Raw genomic sequence first — 21,548 nt, forward strand, 5'->3', positions numbered from 1 at the left:
TTTCCCACTGTGCTGTTCTCGCTGAGCTGCCTTGCCCCAGTGATGACTGAGAACACATCCTGTCCATCTGCTGACTGTATTATCACAGCCTGACTTTGCCAGTCCTAGCTCATTCAAAGAAGGGAAGTATTTATTGTAGACACCGCCTTTTCCTTACTCTACCCCAAGCCAAACAACTTAAGAAGGTTCACACAGCTCTACAAATGGTGGGCTGTCACAGGCTAATGTTAAGAACATTATTAATGTTTATTAAATTCTTAATTTGTACAGAAACCTGTTAAAAGCCACTGTGAATAGGAATGATGGAGAGAAGAGAGTAAAGTAGGGTACCAAGGAAATCAAGGGGTTTTAAAGTGGAAAATAATTTACTAGCTGTGTGATCCTTTTTGAGGTTTGCCTCAATTTCCTCATCTGTAAAATGAGCTGAAGAAGGAAATGGCAAACCATTCCAGTATCTTTGCCTAGGAAACCAAATAAGGTCAAAATGAGTTGGACATGAACAAGAACATTATGTCAAAGATATAGTGACCACTGGTCATTTTATCTTGGTGACAATATAGAAACAGGATGCTATGCAAGGCAGAGAATAGGCTTGGGCCTCTGAAAATCCATGATCAGAGGATTAAATGATTATACATTTAGAGCTTCAAGGTACCTCATTTATATTGCCCAGCAGCTAGGAAGCACCACTGGGTAGAATTCTGGCATTAGGCAAAACGTTCAAATCTGGACTCAAACATATATTAACTTTGTGACCCTTACCTTAACCTTAGTTTCTTCAACAATAAAATGATAGTATCTACCTGGCAGGATGGCTGTGAAGATTTAATGAGATATCTGTTAAGGCATTTACCACAATCCCTGGCATATAGTAAGTACATAAATCCTTATTCCCTTCCTTTATTTTTTTTGCCTGTCCCTCCCACATGACCTTAGGCAAATTACTTTGCCTGTTCAGGCCTCAGTTTTCATATTTGTAAATCAATGACATTGGATTAGATGGATGTATACAGTTCTTTAGCTCACAAGATGACTCAAAGGATAGTGTTGAATCTGGCCTCAGGAAAACTCATCTGTTTAGTTCAAATCCAGCCTCAGACACTTATTATAATGAGTTCAAATCCAGCCTCAGACACTTAGTGTTACCCTTGGATAAAAGTCACTTAATTCCTGTTTGTCCTCAGTTTCCTCATCTGTAAAATGAGCTAGAGAAAGAAATTGGAAAACAATGCAGTAGCTTTGCCAAGAAAACCCCAGAACTGGATCACAAGATATAACAACAACATATGGTTTCTTTCCAATTCTAACAATTAAAATAGCTTTTTAAGTAGTTCTTACAGAGATTATACATTCAGATTAAAGAGATTTAGGGGCCTGAAGGCATCTTACAGATCATCAATTCTAAGATCCCTCATTTTACAAATGAAGCCACTGACACCCACAGTTATTTATACATGGTTACAAAAGTAATATGTGTCCAAGGAAGGATTTAATCCCACATCTTCTGAATACAGAACTCTTTCCACTGTACCACAAAGCATCCTAAATGCTACCATGAAACCAATGGATTTTTCACAGTCTTGGTCTGTGGCAAAGAAAAAGAAGAAAGAAGAAGCAGGAGGGAGAGAAGGAGGAGGAGGAGGTGGAGGAGGAAGAGGAGACAAACAAACAAAAAATGAGCATTGACAAAAAAGATAGCACTGGTAATAGACCTTAGATTTATTTTTTTCAGAGTGATATCAATTGTTTATAGACTAGGTTTAGCTGATAATCTAAGCATCTGAAGTACAAGTTATTAGATCATTGTCCAAAACACTCAGCATGAACTGCTGAAACTAGCTGAGCTTCATGCTGGTCCTAAGAAAATATCAGCATCTCTCTTAGAATCCAGCTTAATCTTCAATTATCAAATGGCACTCAATGCCATATGTTTTATGAACTGTGTACACACGTGGTACAGATGTATGTTGTATCCATGATTGAAATCATGGTTTCTGAGTTCTTTCTAAAGATAACAAGCATGTGCCTTCTGTTATCACTAATTTGGATCCAGAAATTGACTCGTAGGACTTTTTTTTTTTTAATAGGAATTGTCATCTCTTGAAAAACTTTTCCTTAAAGCAAATGCAGATCACCCAACAGGAAAAACTGGTGGCCCTTTCAGTTCAATAGGCCATAATGGACATGTGCTCGCTTTAGTGTAGCTCATTTTCTTCCTTCAGTATTCAATTCCTTCTTCACTTGTTTACCTAAAAACAAACTCTCAATTTTATCCCAAAATATAGCACAAATTGGGCAACTGGCTCAGGGCCATGCTCAATTGCTTAGCTAATGTGAATAATATTTTCCAGACTTGCCTCAAGACACCTAATCCCTTTAATTCAATCTCTTAATTTCACCCTTATCCATAATTATAAAGGCAGCAACATATCCCCAAATCTCTGCTTTGTACAAAACACATATACTTATATGCATGTGAATATACAATGTATACATACACAAGCATAATGTACATACAAATACAACATTATATATATTATACACATATCATTTACACATTTATTTTTTGGAATGGAACATATTTCATTGTTATAGGAAGCTAACAATGAAGAAACTCCCTATATCAATGAAGATTGAGATCTGCTTTGCAATTTACAATCTGACATTCTTCAAGAGTTTTCTAATGGCCCTGAGAGATTAAATGATTTGTCCAGGATCACATTGCCAGCGTCCAAGAAAAGACTTAATTTATGTCTTCCTGATTCTAAGAAAGGTTCACTTTGCTGTCACTGAACACAAGTGGTGATTAATAAATGTTTATTGTGAAATTAAATCATCTCAGGTTTTTCTTTGTTTACCACTAACAGCAGGGGAGTCCCACATGTTCACACTACTAATGGCTCTGAACATCTGTGCAAAGTGAGCTGCCCAGGGCTGCAGAAATGCAGACACTTCTGAATAAATCACCTGTGCCTGCTCTGGGGCAGAACATAGGCAGGTGCATATACTTTTTCCTTCTCTCATAAGTCAACAAGTGGGTATGTCATGTTCCCTCCTAATTGGTCTAGTTAAGGCAGGTAACAACACTTTAACTTGGAATAGTTGTCCCATTTGCTGAGATGAAGGGGCTCAATTAAAGCAGAACTAGACATTAAGCTTACATGCACAGCCTTTATGGAGGAAAACAAGCAAAGCTGGGCATCTCACAAAAATAAGAGGAAGCATGAGCTGAGATGAAGAAATTTGTCTTAGTTGAATGAGCTTCTCAGAACCCTAACTGGGAATGATATACAGATAGAGTAAGTAAGCCACTTCTTAAGAGGTCCAGATTTGAGTCTAATTCTGCCAGTAGCAATTGTGACCGTAGACTCATTTTGCTGCATTTCTTCATCTATGAATTGAGAAAATTGAGATATTTGCTGTTTATTATTCCTTCCAGTTCTAAATTTTGTGTTCCTTCTGAGATTTGATTTAGCTCTTGCTGATTGATCAAACAGTCCCTGGGTCAGCCCTGATCTTGATGTTCTAATGGTCTTGCTAAATTACATCTTCTCTTTATTGCACACTGGCTGATGAAGAGGTAATATATTTGTAAAAACTGCCTCTGTGATACTAAAGTTTAAAACTCCCCTGGGATGAGAATTAGTGACAGTTAGCAGGTGCAGTAGGAGGTGGGAGATAATCTGGCAACTAAGTAGCTCTAGCAAAACACATACATACACACACACTCACACACAAACACACACATACACACACCCACACACACATGCACACACACATATCACACTTCCCAGAATGTCTTCTGTATTTACAAGAGTCATATATTTATCTATCTCTTAAATCTGAGGGTTTAGGAAAAATTTACAGAAAATCTATCCACCAGAACTTTTATATCCTAAAGAAACTTTCAATTAAGCATTGAAAGCTAAATCGATTTGGTATCTCTCTTCTGTTAAGTAACAACCCAGCTAAACAGAAATATTCCTCATACTATAAGTGACTAGGTGGTGCATTAGATAGACTACTTGGTCTTGTGTCAAGAAGGCCTGATTTCAACAGACAGTTTTTGGCTATGTGACCGTTGGCAGGTTATTTAACCTGCTTGCCTTAGTTTCCTCAACTGTAAAATGAGGATAATAATAGCACCTACCTCCCAAGATTTTTGTAAGGATCAAATAAGATGATGTTTGTAGAATGCTCTGCACAGAGCCTGACACATAGTAGAAATGTTAGCTGTTATTATCTTAATATAACACTAAGTTATACTATTGTACCTTGGAGAATCAGTTTATGATAAAAGATGAATTTCTCTTATGGGAAGAGCACTGGGAAGGAAGCAAGTTCAATAGGTTCTAATCCAGGCTCCACAACTAACTGCCCACTTCTCCTTGGGCAGGTAATTTAGTCTCTCTAGTCCACAGCTCCCCTATTTCTAGCCCAATCTACGTCTAGATTGGCTCTAAAGTTCTTTTTTAGATCTAACATTCAATGATACACCATCATGCTACTCATTATGCAGTATTAACACAGATTCAGAGCTGGAAGGAAATTTATAGGTCATCTAGTCATTAAGTCAATAAAATCAATAAAATTTATTAAATACCTAGTAGGTGCTAAGCAGGAATACAAAGACAAAAGATAATTTGCCTCATTAATCATAAAAGAAGATGAGAGTAATCTACTGAAGATCAGTTTTATATTATTATTATTACTAAAATAAATTAATAGCAATGACAATTGCAGATGGAAAATAATAAATGTTATGATTTTTGTTGTGCTATGAATGAATACAAATTCTACATAGCAGATGAGTTAAAACAATTACTTCTAAAACTATAATATTAATTATTATTGTTGATGATGATAATTCATATGTATATATTCACATCAAGGACTACAAAGTTTTTTATTTTTCAAAATCCTTTAAGTAGACAGCATAGCTTCTTGTTATTTGTCCTTCATTTTTTGAAGAGGACCAATGACATCACAGGGTAATATCTTGATTTGTTCATGATTTGAAGAAGAGGCAGAGTTGCATAGGTGAGAATACCTCTAATGAGTTAACCAAAGACATTAAACTAGGTATGAAAAGTCCTTAATATATAACTAGTAAAAGTCATCACTGGATAAAATACAATGACATTGCACAGGAATATTTTGGATTGGTTGAAGAAACTCAATTTCTGAGGTTTGTAAAATATAGCAAACTATTTCTAAAATAGGTATTTAAGTATCTGGTCAGTTTAGTGATGCAAGGGATCCTAGAAAACTAACCCTTAGAACATTGAGGGGTGATAGGAAGGGAGGAAAAAAGCATTTATTAAGGGCCTAATATTTGTTCAGTACTAAGTGTCTTATCTATATTCTGTCATTTGCTCTTCAGAATATTGGCAGAAGTATGTATACATACACATATACATACACACACAAACACATACATATGGAGAAATGTTGGATAGGAAGTGATATAAAGATGCAAATTTATACATAATTCAAAATTGTATCCAAAGAGTGCCTATTAATGGATTGTTGTCAACTTAGTGGGAGGTTTCTATAGGCACACTATGGAGCAACTTTCTGTTCCAATTCACATTTTATTAAGGACTTGGATGAAGACATGGAAACCATAATTATAAAATTGGCAGACACCAAGATAACAGGGCTAATGAACTAGGTGATAGAATTAAGATCCAAAAGTTCTCAGTAGAGTAAACTGATGAATTGAAGAAGACAAAATCTGATTGATATAAATGCAAAATGCTGCATTTAGTTGTTTTTTGTTGTTGTTCTTTTAAAGAGTACATTATAAAAGAATAGCAAGAAAAAGAAATGGCAATTTATATATCTAGAGCTTCTCCATTGAATTAGAGAAATAACGAACCAACTAGGAAGAGTCACCTTATTTGAATTCATGCTTCATATTCCTATTGAGCTGGAACCAATAATCTTATTCAACTTAATTATATTTTTGAATAGTATGAATTCGAATACATGGCACCATGGGATTCATTTCTTGGAACCTAACTGTATCAGGCTTCTCATTTGTAGTACTAGAGTTCCAGACAACAGGCCCTTATTCTAGAACCTTGCCCAAGACTAGAGTCACTGATACCTAATTTCTTGCTATTAAATCTTATCTAAGAGTAGGTGGACCTAATTACACTGACCTCTGTCTTCTTCTTTTCTTGTTCTAACAACAGATATAATTAATGCCTATATGTGACATTGTGGATAGGTACCTCAGTTTAACAGTAATATATCTTTTGGCTAACAAAGTCCCACTCTTGTCCCCCTAAATCTAGTGAACCAATAGCGAGTTGTCTAGGTAAAAACAAATAAATTAAACTAAAAACCTTTCCCCTGGTACCACTTACCAATCTCTCATCTGCACCCATCTCAACCCCAATGTTTCAATCTTGTTTCTCCTTTTTCCTTTGTAAACCTCTGCAATTCTCCTCTGTAACCTTTGTCTGGTTGACAAAGTTACCTTCATCTTAGACTTTTTTCTACCATATTCATACTTACCAAAACCTTAATTCCCCTGACAAATACTAAATCTTTAGTCACCCTCTCTAGTACCGAATCGCACAAACTCACTTTGTTGGGCTAAGAGAGAAAGCATATTCCTGACTCTCTGAGGCCACTTCCAGTCCCCCCTCTTCCACTAGGTTCTCTCCATTCAAATATAATTCAAATACACTCAATAGCAATTATCTCTAGTATTGTACTTCCTTTTTCATGGTATTCAATAACTGGATCACAGTCTTCTCTATTCTACCTTCTTTATGCTTGGAGACTTCCATAATTTATATTGGTATCAGTTCTAACATACTAGTCATCTAGTTCCTAGATTCCCATGACATGACCTTTCACTCCATCCCAGACACACATATGGATAGTTATATCCTTATTCTCACCATTACTTAAAAGTGTTCCAGTTCTATGATCCAGAATTCTGAAATTCCTCTGGCAATAACCACTTAAATTTCCACATCTTTCCATACTTCATTCCTTCTTCACCAATTCTCTTTCCTTACCATGCTTTTCAAGTGTGCCATATCTCCCTACTCTTTCTTTGTTCCATATCCCTGTTCTGGCTTTAATTTTTTCCTTTCACAATCTTGACACTAAAATAAAATAATATACTTGAAGAAAATAGTTCCCTTCACTTTGCTCTGCTGGTGCCTTTCCAAAACCTCAACTCAAGTTAGTCTCCAACATCTATCTCTTTCTCTCTTCCTCATGCACTGTTTAATGTTGTCAGAAAAAATCTGCCAATGGCAATGGAGCATACAATAAATTTAAGTGTGAATCTCAAGTGGGTCCTCACTGTTGCACAGTTACTTTTTTACTCTTCCTTATCACACTCCCCAAAGCAGCTGTTCCACGTATTCTCTTCTTCATCAAGTCTCCTATACCAACCCTTCTCTGCTCCCTACAAAAGACTTTGCCTTATATCTTATTGAGAATAGAGAAGCCATTTAGCATGAGCCTCTTCATATGTCATATTCTATATCAATATCCCTTGATAATATTTCTACTTGGATCCTCTTCTAGACTTCTTGATCTCCAGACATCACTACCTTTCCCAGTCATCCAAATCCAAGGGTAAGGTAGAAGGCAAGATGACTGGCAATAGCCCCAATAGCTTGGGGTTCACTGTATGAACCTTGATATCTTCAGTGTTTCACCAAGCTCTGAACATTCCATAGTGCTTGCTTCAACCACCTTCATGGACATTGGAACAAATTGTTTACATTCACCCATTCTGCTTGAAGAAGTCTTCACATGCTTGAGATGTTCATCCCCATATCTTACCCATGGGTTTGAGGGCTATCCATTAGCCTCAACCTGATTTAGTTAAATCACTGACACAATTTACCAGGGTGTGGCTGCTGTCATGCCATAACTTCTTGAAGTCATAGGTGGAAGTTAGGTGAAGGTAGATATTAAAAGTGGTTGATCAAACCTGACCCAGCAATCCTCATACCATAAAAGCTAGTCATCTTTTCTTTTTCTCTTTTTGTAAAATTAATTAATTAATTAATTGGAACTAGTCCTCCCTGGTCACCCTATAGATTTCTGATCCTCTACCATTTAAGGAGGAATCAAGGACAGCTACTTCATAACTTCCCACTCTGATTGCAAGATTTCATCATGTCTCTGTGCCAGGTTCCTTTCTCTTTTCAGTTATGTTTTATGTTGTCTTCTCCTATAGATTGGGAACTCCTTAAGGACAGGGAGTATCTTTTGCCTTTCTTTGTATCCTAGAGCCTAGCACAGTTTCTGGCAGAATAGGTACTTAACAAATATTTACTGACTACTGACCACTTTTACTTTGTTTCAACTGCTGCAAAGGGGTTAATCTTCCCCCTTCCATCTCTCCTTGAGAAGATTAACTCCTCAATCATTTCCCTTTCTATTCCTTAATTCTCCTCCTCTCTTCTTAGTCCATTCCTGCTTCTTGTGAAATACTTACATCAATTCATAAAAGTCCTTCATTTAACTTTAAAATTCCTTCACACTATCTTTGCTATCTTCCCTCTGGAAGAAATCTAATCTTCTGCCCTGAGTTTTCATAACACTTCTGTTTTTTGGTTCTCTTCCTACTTTTCTGACTATTTCTCAGGCTCCTTTGGAAACTATCATTCATGTCCCACCTCCTAATCATGGATATCTATATCTATATCTACCTATCTATCTATCCATCCTCAGGTTCTGTCTTAATTTAACTCTGCTCCCTCTAATTTCTATTCTCTTCTCTCTTTTGTCTTGTACTCATCAAATCCCCTGTTTCAATTAGTTCTTTAGCAATAATTATTTAGCAATTAATATCACATAGGCATTTTAGATTCAATGTTTTCAAACAGGAATTAAAAACCCATTGTAAATATAAAACCCACATTTATTAATCATTCAATTGTCTGTTTATTTATATATTTGTTTAATATCATCAGCTCTCCTCCAAATGATTTTTATGCTTCACAGGCTTATGACCTTAGCATATTCCTTGACTTCTCCCCTTTATTTCCCCCATCCATATTCACTCAATTTCCAACTCTTGCCAACTCGATTTCCATGACATTTATAACATCAGTCCTCTTCTCTAACTCACATGGTTACCACCCTAGTTCAGTCCCTCATTTCTCTTTGTTTAGAGAGGCTACAATAATAAGCTGGCTGGCAGTCTCTCACTTCTCTAATCCTCCAAATACCTGTCAAAAATTCTTCTCAAAATGAAAATCTGACCATATTACTCCTCTGCTCAAGAATCTTCAATGGCTCACTGTTGTCATTAGGATCCAATACAGGAGGTTCACCTTAACATTTAAAATTATTCACAGTTTACCTGCAGCCTTTCCAGGTTTTACATTCTAGTCACTATGGCCTTCATGCTATTTCCTGAACTCAACATTCCATTCTTTGCTTCTATGTCTTGGCCACAAGCTGTTACCCAAACCTGAAATTTATTTTTTTCTCACATTTGTATCTTATAAAAGGTTCAAATTATCCACTATCTCTAATGTGGTCTTTTTAAATGCCTTTTATTTTCATTGTTCTCTCTCCTTTAATTATCAGACATATTCTTATCTAATTACATATTATAAATCACTCCCTCCCTCCCAAATAGATTTGTCAGATTATACTGGGTATAGACTAAATGGCTCAGGTTCTGTTATCAATTCCATATTTAGGAAGTGCATTGACAAATAGAAGTGGAATCAAGTAGTATTTGAGACTCACAACTACATCATTTGAGGAACAATTTAAAAATTTGAGGAGGCACTAGGGAACATGTGATAGCCCTCATCACATATCTAAAGAACTATCTACTGGAAAGAGGAAGTGTAAAGGATTAGGATGGTGAACATAAAGGACCAATGGACAATAAGGGGTTACTGAAGCAAGACAGAACAGACTGTTTCATCTGTATTGCATAAGGAACTATGTTAAATAGCCGCCATTCTGTACAGTTCCAGATGGCAGAAGTAGGACTAATGGGAAGTTATAAGAAGGCAGATTTTGGCTAAGAGCTTTTAAAACAATTAGAGCTATCCAAAAATGGAATGGGTTGCTATCAGAATTAGTGAAATTTTCATTTCTGGAAGAATACCAGCAAATGCTGGATGACCACCTGTCTGAAATTATTCTAGAGGCAGTTCTTATGCTGGTCAATTAGAGATGTTAAAGTTCCCTTTTAACCAAAGAGTCTGATTCTATCTAGAATGATGGCAACAATGGTACCAATTAACAATAAAACATATGGATGGGAAAAAGTAGTACAAGAATCTAGCCATTAAGGAGAAAACCCTGCTTCTGTGAGACTTCTGATAGTGAAGATTGAGGAGCTAAAAATACATTTTGTCACCTATAGGTCCATTTATTGAATGCAAAAGTACAGGGGGAAAGCCTACTTAAGCAGCTCAGCTAGGAAGTATTATAAAAATAACTTTTTTCCTTGCATAACTGTACCTGAACAAACATTCTCTGTGAAATTTTAAAAAAAAGGTATAAGATGAACACTGACCTTATGGAAAAAGTATGTTGCTTTCTCTTCACCAAGGAACAGGTTTAACTTCTTTGGAAAACTGAAAGAAAAAAATAAGATAAGATCAAAACCAAGATTAAGTTGATTCTGCAAATAAGGACAAGTCAGTAGTTCTGAAGCCCTAAATGAAACTAAATGAACTCAGCAAAGGGAGAAAAACAAACAAAAAAATAAAAATCATTCTACATGCTAATACATTCTTGGTAGAGCTGTAAAAACACTTTTCAACTGTACCCAAAATGTCACTAAACTCTGAATATCCTTTGACCTACAGAAACTACCATGAGACATTGTTCTTTCCATAGCACCACTAATTACCCAAATTTCTATCTTTAGTGCCCCAAACCACCTTTCAGGTACATCTTCCTTATGACCTAATAAATTAGGAAAAGAAAATCATGGTAGACTGGGAAATATTTTTATGGCCTCTTTCTGACTCATTTTTTATATATACCCAAGAGGTTTTTAAAAATATACTTTGATAAATATGATAGTACTTTTTTTTTGGCCCTTTTGGGAACTAATAAATTGCTGATGCTAGTAAAGGAGATTACAGAAAACAGGAAACTGGAAAGGGGAAATGATTTTGCAGTAAAACTGATGAACTAGTCTTGAACACATTGAGCTCGAAGTGATGGATACTAAAGTGGAGAAAAATAGTAGGGGATGAATTGAATTGAAAAGTTTGAGCTAGAGATGGCCACACACAAATAATGTTGATGATAAGTCTCTGACATTTCATATATGAGATCTCATCTTCTATGGGATCTCTGAAAAAGTTAATTTGGAGGAAGTAAAGCAGAGAAGGGGGGAAAAAGAGCCTTAGTAAAAATTAAGGGATAGAAAGAAGAGGCTTCATACAGCAGGTAATGAGTTCAGAGAGTTAGGCAGAGAAGAATGTCATGGAAGCCAAAGAACCAAGAAGAAAAATCACCCATAATATCAAGTTCAAAAGAAAGAGGGAGATAGATAAAGAATGCCAAAAGCTGGATTATCTGTCAGGAATGCCATAGAAGTGATTCCCATATAAGTCACAGTCTATTCTAGTGGTTTCTAAGGTTATTTACAGTTTTGAATCTACAAAAACATGAAATATGATTAAATGTCATTCATTGTACCCAATACTCCATCTCCTAATTACATGCATTTCCCCTGAATATTCTTCATGCCTAGAAAGTTCTCTTTTATCTTCTCTATCACCTAACTTCCCTGAGTTTCAAGTCTCAGCTACAATCCCAGCTTCTACAAGAAACCTTTCTCAGGTCCCTCAATGCTTCCCCACAGAAATTACTTTTTCTTTATAGTGTCCTTTTTTTTTTTCATGTACATAGTTGTTTAAGTACCTCCCCCATTAGAAAGTGAACTCTTTGAAATGAATAGAACCAGAAGATCGCTGTACACTTCCATGTTGTATGAAGATATATTCTGATGGAAGTGGATATCTTCAACATAAAGAAGATCCAACTCACTCCCAGTTAATCAATGATGGACAGAAACAACTACACCCAGAGAAGGAACACTGGGAGGTGAATGTAAGTTGTTAGCACTACTGTCTATCTACCCAGGTTACTTATACCTTCAGAAGCTAATACTTAATGTGCAACAAGAAAATGGTATTTACACACATATATTGTATCTAGGTTATATTGTAACATATGTAAAATGTATGGGATTGCCTGTCATCAAGGGGAGGGAGTAGAGGAAGGGGGGCATAATTTGGAAAAATGAATACAAGGGATAATATAAAAAAAATTACTCATGCATATATACTGTGAAAAAATTATAAATTAAAAAAAAAGAAAAAAAAAAAGAAAGTGAACTCTTTAAAAGCAGGGACTGTTTTTGCCTTTCTTTATAGCCTCAGTGCTTAGCAAAGTGCTTAGCATATCCCAACACCTTAATGAATGTTTGTTGGCTTGTTGACTAGAGGAGGAATTGCTGACCTTAAAAAAATTAATTTCAGAGAAAAGTTCTGGGTAACAGATGTTTCCATATACACATTGTGTTCATGGCCCTCTTTATGCTCATCCTTTGTGAAATACTCTTTTCTATTTATCTAAATTCTCTCCTTCTTATAAGGCTTAGCTCATTTTTTTTTAACAGAAATTTGCCATTTATTTACATGCAAAAGCACAGGGGCTCAAACCAACCACAACTAAACAAGGCAGAGTCATAGGTGATTGAGCCTCAACATTTCTACAAAAGGCATTTTCCAACTGTTTTAAAAGTTAATGAGTTTCTTAACTCTGTGGTTATTTTCTATACCACTTATGTTATAATCGGTCAGTGAGACTGGTAATGTAAGGACTATATTCTAAACTTTTTTGTACCCTCAGAGTATATAGTTCCTTGAGCTTAACAAATATATGATAAGGCACTATGACATAAGAAAGTATCTTGTATATGAAATTCAAAATTTGTGGGTTCATACCCCAGTTTTACTGCTTATACAACTTGTAGGACAAAACAAACTCTCTCTCCAAACACACACACACACATATACACACATACTTTTTACAAAGTAAAGCTAAAATCAAAATAATTTCAGAGGATACTAGTAATTAGAAGAATCAGAAAAGGCCTTATTATCTCATTTGCTTAGATTTATAAGAGTGGACATCATATTTTTAAAATCTGGTGGTAATTTTGGACAAAACTATTTCTGGTAAGCATGAAATCATATATTTGCAGTTAAGGAAGATGAATGACCATCTTGATTTCATACACACAAATAAGAAAGAAGTAGTTAAACGATATAGCAGAAGGTAAACTAAAAATTACACATCCCTGAGTGACCACAGATATTATATAAACATTTCGCTTAAACTTGGATACCTGTAAAAACACTGGAAGATGTCAGAATATTTAGATGATTACCAAGTAGTACATTTTGAAGTACAAATTTTGTCAGGGCAGTATAATTTTCTTCATAAAAGACTGGCTAGCTTGGAGGTGATGAGGAATCAATCAATGTAATATGTTTTGAGTTTTAAAAGAATCTGGGTATTCTCTCTACTATCCCACCTCCTCTATTCCCAGGAAAAATCATCTTTTCCAATTTCTCTTCTTCTGCAAAGGGTGCCACTGTTTTTTCTAATTTCCATGTTTAGTCATCCCTATCACTTTAATTTTACTTATCTACCATATTAAAAATTGGTCACCTTGCAATTTTATCTTCATAATATCCCTCAAGTTCGCCATCCTCTCTATTTAGATCATACCACTCTAGTTCAAGTCCTTATAAATATTTACCTGAAACACTGTTACCTCAAGTTCCTCTGTTCTTTAATTAATCCCTTATCCAGCTACCAAAAAAGTATCATTGAAGTATGAGACTAGGTACACAGTCAAAAAGCTTCAATGGCTCTCTAATGCCTCTAGATTAAAAAATCAGTTTCTTTATTTGGATATTCACAGTCTGGCCTTAATCTATCTTTCCAGTCTACTCCTCTTCAGGCATGCTAAATTACAAACTATATATCTTGGTGCACCTTATATACAACATTCCATCTCTCATTTTAGTGGTTTTCTGTCCTCTACTCCAGAATTCAACATCACAAAAAAATTCAACTCAACTCCTCTGTGAAGCAGCTAACAATAGCATTAGTAGTCACCAGCTGGCCATTTTTTTTTTTCAAATTCATGTCTTTCTAACGAGAAAAGAGAGGCCACTCCCAAGAGAGTAAGAGTTATTCATGACTTTCTGCAGAAGTCACTGAAAGAGTCAAAACGTAACCATCTAGGCAGCATAGATACAACACAACAGAATAAAAGTCCTGACAGTCTCACCAGAAAAAAGGAACAAATTGACAAACATATCTCAATTATTTTGAATCTTTCTGATTATGTGCCATAAGCACACAGTCCTATAGTCAGCATATAGAAGGTCTTGAATAACCTCTATTAATATTATGCTTAAGCTATCAGAGCGTGACAGACAGAACATACTCTCATCTGACCTAGACTCAGAGTTAATCATTGAAGCACAGTCTTTCAATGCAGCTCAGAGAAAGTCATAAACAACAACAAGGCAAGAACTTCGTCTTATTTAGAGGCCATTAGTCACAGTAAGTACACTTGATATCTCCCTTGTCTGAACATTAGACCTTCAGCATAAGTGAGTGAGTTTTATACATATCTCTGGACATCCAATCATTTGAAGGACTGATTGAAATGAAATAACTAGACTGAGTCTGTGAGCAAAATATGGGAGTCCTTTTAATCTTTACTAATGATTAAGTGATGAACAAGAGAATTTGCTCATTATGTTCCTATATAAGATCCATTTGGGAGGGTGATAAGGCACCTCAGCAAAGGACATGATAAGAATTCAAAAGAACTATGATAAATTGGATGTTATAATAATAAGTAAAGAAAGTTGAATCCATGCAATTTAGAGCCATGTTCTTAGAAAGCAAAAACGTCATACAAAAATAAATGACAGGGAACAACTAGTTATATACTAGTATGGAAGGGGAATCAGTCAATGAGCACTTATTACATGTATAATAGATAAAAGAACTATGTCTCTGGGAGACGACAGAAATTAAACAATGCCAACATAATGAAGCCATCATTATAATGGGAGAGAAAAGATGTATTTGTCCATAATTATCTCGGTGTTTTCATACATACATGTATATTTGAATTTGCATGTGTATATCATATATATATAAATGATATAATATATTAATATTATATAAAACTATAGATAATATTCTATATATTCATCCATATATGTATCATGTGTATATAATATACACACACCACATCAAATAATTATGAGAAAAGGGTTCATGTAAAAAAGAATACTTAAGCTGAGTCTTTAATGAAACACAGGATTCTAAAAAAATAGTTGAGGAAGAGCTATCTATATTCCAGTCACAGGAGTCTATGCAAACACACATAGAAAGAATATAAAAATCTCCTATGTGAAAAATAGCACATAGGCTCAAAAGGCTGGATGGCAGATTTCAAAAAGAAAGGTAATGAGCAAGAAGGCTGGAAAAGTAGGAAGAGACCAGACTGTAAAAAGCTTTAAATTCCAATTAGGAGTTTGTCTTTCATCCTAGAGGGGAATAGTGGAGTTTGTTGAGCTGATCATGCCTGTGCTTTAGGAAAATCACTAAATAGCTATGGTGAAAAATGGACTGAAGTGGGAAGAGACTTGAAGCAAGGAGTTCAAAAGACTCCTACAATAGCCCTGGTGATATAGAATAAACAGCTGATTTAGAGTAAACTTTTTCCACTCGGAACTCTTTTTCATCAGATAAATTTTTATGTGATCCCAAGTACATAGGCATATCTATCTATCTATCTATCTATCTATCTATCTATCTATCTATATATATAACTTAAAACATTTACTGATAATAAATCATAATTTCATGACCTCCTATAACTTAAAACATTTACTGATAATAAATCGTAATTTCATGACCTCCACATTCTAATTATGAGACCCCATATGGAGTAGCAACCCACAGATTAAGAAGTTTTGATGTAGACTGACTACAAAGGAGAAAGAATATTTGTTATATGAGAAATAATGTAAAGGAAGAAGTATCAAAATTTGGAAATTGACTGAATATGTAGTAAGAGGGATACCATGGTTCTAATCCTGGGATGGGATGGTGGTTTCCTCAATAGTAACAAAGAAATTGGGGGAAAAGTTGAGTTTAAAGGAAAGGATACTAGTTCTGGTCTAGAAAAGCTACAAATTCTGGTATAGACACGAAAAGTTTGAGATTCCTATAGTAAAATACACAAGGAAACTGTCCAGCATCCAGAACTAGCTCAATATCATTTCTAATGCTATAGCCTATAATTCAAGAAGAATATGGTAATTTGGGAATAAAGTCAAAGAAAAGTACAACTAAAACTTTTAAGTACTGGCACATGAAACCTAGAATAAAAAGTTTAAAGTCAGGTCAAGAAAAGTTTATTAAGTATCAGGTACTGTGCTAACCTTCAAGGAATTATGTAAGAAATCTAAAGAACTTGGAAATTTCTATCTTAGAAAATTCAAACCCATTCTAGGGAAAAAAGGGAAAGTACACATTATTACCAGATTGAAAGATAACACATTATCCCTTAAATTTTATTGATATTTTTGTTTTTATATCATTCATTTCCTGACAAAGCACTTCTACTTCAGCAATGATCCTTCCTTATAACAATAATAGCAGCAGTAACAGCAAGAACAACAACAATTCAGCAAAAATTAATAGAGTGACTAAATCTGACAGTATATGCAGCATTCTTTCTCTATAGTGTTTGGTTTCCCTTCGAGATAAAATGAAATAGGTATCAGTATCTGCTCCTAAGGAGTAGGTTGTTTATCACAACTCTATTTGATGCTATCTCTGTGGCTATGTTCTTCCCTCCTTTCTTTCTCCATCTTAGTTTAAAGTTGAAGAGGTTCCAATCAAGTTTAGTATGAAACATATGATCTTTCCAGGAAAATTGGCAGAGATTGGGTAAACTGTACTATTTAGGAAAAGGAAGGTGTATATACAAAGAATATCTGCATTTTACCTCGTCACTATATTATCATTGGTACCACAAGAATGGAAAGAACTCCTCATTTTATAAAAGAAGGAACTGAGGTTCAGAATGGCTACATAGTAAACATCAAAACTAGCTTTTGAATCCATGTTTATCTGACTCCTGTTCCAGATCTCTTTCAAAATTATGCTACATTGCATCACACTAGCAGTCATAAGTCCCTCATAATTTAACAAAGTCTCCTTAGGACTATTACCATTTCCTGCAGTGTATGGTAGAGAAATATTGTTATAGCACGCATAAGGGTAAACTCTGCAGGTTTGGTTAGTTGAATGAATATTTTCCCTCGATAAGTATTTATTGGAATAGGTATTTAGCATTCTGCTAGACAAAAAAAGGTAGAAAACATCAGTGAACTAGATTGTCAGTGTATATCTATCTCTTTTTCAGTTTTCTTAGGTACAGCATAGGAACAATAACTACTTACCCCCCAGAAAATTTGCAAAGATGTTAATAGATTTTAAAACAATCAGTAATACAATCTTCATCAATCAATATTACTTGTTCTACTAGAATCTAAATTTGAGTTAGATCAAGACACCATTCTCATTCATGTAGTAGTGACTTTCTAATTCTACTAAAAATGAGAAGTTTAAAAAATGTTAGGAATAATTTAGACTTTAGTCTAGGTGGAGATTAAATAGTCTCTAAAATTCTACCTAATTCTGAGATTAGGTCTACCCTTTCTCTATTTCCCCTCTCTGGAAGTAGCTAATAATTGTGATGAAAAGATAATGCATAACACATATCCCCATGCATTAGAAAGCTTGAGAAATGAAGGAGGTAGAACTGAGGCCATGGTCTGCATATTCTTAGTAAAATTAGATCAACTATTTTTGTGCTTTCTTTTAAAAGCTGCAACTCAATGGCTCAACTTTGTGGTAAAACTGGGGTAGAGCAAATTTGCATCAAGAAGAGAGTTGTAGCTTTGTAAAAAACATTCCAGAAGGGTGAAAAATCATTATTTTTATGACATAGAAGGAAGGGAAGTATATTATTTGGGTGAATCAAATTTTAAGGACTATAGATTATGTGAGTAAAGCCCATAGGATTAAAGTTAGAAACCATCATTTCCTATTGAAATGGGAAAGTTTTCTTGCTCTTCTCCTTAACTCCCATTATTTCTACATTTGGACATACTATTTTATTTATATATATTCATAGAAGTGTTAATATGTGTATATATTCAAATGTATATAAATATGTGCACATATGTATACAACTCTGTATTGCAAATTCAATTAAATCAGGAAAGTCAAATTCTATTGACAGTCCCTTTCAACTTTAAATCCTAAAGTATGAAATATAAACTTCTGCAAATTTAAGTTTGCATCACACCTAATTCAATTCCATGCATTTGGATTTCATATAAATAATCTGGAGATTATATTTGTTGTTTTTGGGCAATTCTGGATCTGTGATATCATCATTGAAGGGAATTTCAAATGATGAAACTTTTTCTAGTGATCCACATTAGCAACTAGATTTTGGTTTTTCAGTAGACTTAGACACCTACCCACAGCACTAAGAGATGAAATGATTTCCAAATGGTTCAATAAATAGCATGTGTCAGTAGCAGGCCTAAGTTTCAAGACTTCCTTCAGGTCAGCCCTCTATCCACTGCATTCCACTGACATCTCCTTAGGATATTATGAGTCTTTAATTCTACGGCATTCTATTCTCCCAGGTGCTACATAATAAGCTTTTCTATATAAACAATTCTTCATAAGTGAGGACAAAGATATAAGTCAAACTGATAAAGCACAAAGTGTGTCCCTATTATCATGCAAAAAGATACTTACTATTCATTCATCAATCAACTGGAAGTTAGATTATCTAATTTCATTACATAATATTGAAGGGAATAAATGCACACTACTAAATCAACTCAGTAAGAAGGGACACCTGTTCCTTGAAATAAATAATGACCATGTGTGACAATGACCCTGTTTTGACACTTTATCTATTATAAGGCTATGTCGATGAAGTCAAAACAAATTAGAAAGTTACATAATTATCTGGGAAATCTCAGACCATATGGTTCTGACTCAATTATCCAGATGGGTTGTGAGACTGTCCCAAATTTACAGGGTAACTGCAGAATCTTCTGTTTGGCTTGGCTGGCAATGCAATGGCCAGTGAGAATAAACAAGGTATTTTCATTCACATTTTGAGAACAAAGGGTAGGTGATGATTTTTGTTGTTGTTTTTATATGTGGCAGACAAGTACCAATATTAGAATCCATATGTATATGTGTGTGTACAAATGTTTTTGCATACATATAGACGTCTATTAGCTAAATAATTTTTTTAAAATTCAAGGTAGAATATTGAGATTTTGATAATTAAGGAATTCTATGCTATCCCTACTGCCTCTCTCCAAACAAACAAACAAAAATCTAAAGGATTATATTAGATTTCTTAATAGAATACTATGAAGGAACTCTGGGCAAGGAGTAAATACAACTGAGTCCTACTATCAATCTTTTACACATTCAGTTTCCTCAAGTATAAAATGTGGATATCAAACTACATTATCTCTAAAGTGCTGCCAGACTCTATTAATAGTCTGTTATATTTCAGAGACCCCAATGAGCTCTACTTTTTGCTCCCATTATTGCCTCCATTCTTTGCTCTTGCTGTTATCCCAGTACAATATTTATTCTTTCAACTAAAACAAAAATTATATATCTTTCAAGGCCTTATTCATCACCATAATCTTTATCATCATCATCCATTATTCTCATAATAGCTAGAATTAAAGTAACACATAAAGGTTTGTATTAAAATATACATGTGTGTATATGTGTGTGTGTATATATATATATATATATATACATATATAATTACAATGGTTCTCTAATGAAGGCAAACTATTTTTGATAGACAGCCCAAATGCATTTGTTGCTATTGACAAAATGTCAGAATAACTAGAGAAATTCTGCTCCCTTTACCCTCAGCATGTTGAGTAGATCCTTCTCCCCCTTACCACCTCATATGCTCTTTTCAGGGATTCATGGAAACACATGAAGAAGAATCATAAAAAGAATAAATAAGCTGACATTATGGGAGGAGTACCTAGACACTTTAGACCTAGATGGATGAAAATATTCAAATAAACAATTTTTAAATAGAAAAACACTCATACGTATAATACAATTCTATTTTTATAGTTATATTATCATTAAAGTTTCCATTTAGAGAATAAAACTGTATCTAATACCAGCTTGTAAGTTGTAGGGCAGGGACTATGTGTCTTTGTATAATGTTAGTAATAACAACTGCTTACATTTACATAACTTAAGATTTACAAAATACTTTTTTTTTTCCTTTCAAGTACCTGAGGTAAATGATACAAATAGTCTTATCCTTGTGTTATACTGGAGAACATCACTATTAAGAAAGATGAAGGGACTTATTGGACATCATACAGAAAATATCCCCTACAGTAACTTGCAAACAAATAGCTTCTCAATAAACATTTCCTCAATAAAAAGTTCTAAGATCTGGAGAGCTGATTCATTAACAATATCTTTGAAATTTAGTCTTCCTTCTCCTTTCACCCTGCCAGCATCCTATTTCATATCCATATCAGCTCAAGCTTAAACTAACCCAAATTTCTCATCAATAAACCCTGTTTATTGTTGCAATAAACAACAATTTATTGTTGCAAGACTCTTCCTGCTGAAGTCAGAGATAGTGTTCATCATATACAGGGTCCTGGGAAGTGAGGGCCTGGTGTTAGAACTGGTGACTCTCTGAGGGAGTTTCTGGAGAATTCCATAACTGACCACAGTAGTAGATACTCAGGACACTTAGAAAGAATTCCAAATTCTTTCCTCCCAAGATTTCTCGTACATAACAAATTGTTTATGGACTGAGGACTCCCCATATCAATTTATGGGGGATCAATTTATATTTGATCTTGCAGGTCACAGGAATTAATGGAGTGTTGAATTGATATGGTCAGCCTTGCATAACTGTACACAAATACTCTTTGACCAAGTGGAGAATGGCTAGATAAATGATCACATATGAATTAATGGAATATTATTGTGCCATAAGAAATGATGAGTGCAATAATTTCACAGAAATATGAAATGTACATTAACTAATACAGAATGAAATGTGCAGAGCCAGGTGGACAACTGAAAATAAAATATTGTAAGGACAAAGAATTTTGAAAGACTTAACACTAATCGATGCAAGGGCCAAATACAATTCCAGAGGACTGATGATGTAGCATGCTACATAAAACCTTACAGTAAGGTATTGGACTTAAAATGGAGAACGAGAAATACAGTTTTGGACATAATAAATGTGAGCATTTCTTTTCCCTAAAAATAATTTTTTATATAAATTTTTTGTTATAGGGGATTTGGCTTCCCTCTCCCCCCCATTTTTTTGCTGTTTTTTTTTTTAATTTACTTTT

General features: G+C 34.6%; 1 protein-coding gene across 14 annotated transcripts in view; it reads right to left on the reverse strand.

The window, feature by feature from the left end:
* The window catches only part of ATXN1 (ataxin 1), a 504,682-nt gene that overhangs the window by 232,979 nt on the left and 250,155 nt on the right, over positions 1 to 21,548 (reverse strand). For all 14 annotated transcript variants that reach the window (XM_074272282.1, XM_074272211.1, XM_074272284.1 and 11 more), the window contains one exon: positions 10,529 to 10,589. The gene's annotated coding sequence lies outside the window, so the exon portion shown is untranslated. The remainder of the gene's footprint in view (positions 1 to 10,528; positions 10,590 to 21,548) is intronic.

Source organism: Sminthopsis crassicaudata, chromosome 1 (assembly GCF_048593235.1).
Source record: "Sminthopsis crassicaudata isolate SCR6 chromosome 1, ASM4859323v1, whole genome shotgun sequence".
Taxonomy (NCBI): domain Eukaryota; kingdom Metazoa; phylum Chordata; class Mammalia; order Dasyuromorphia; family Dasyuridae; genus Sminthopsis; species Sminthopsis crassicaudata.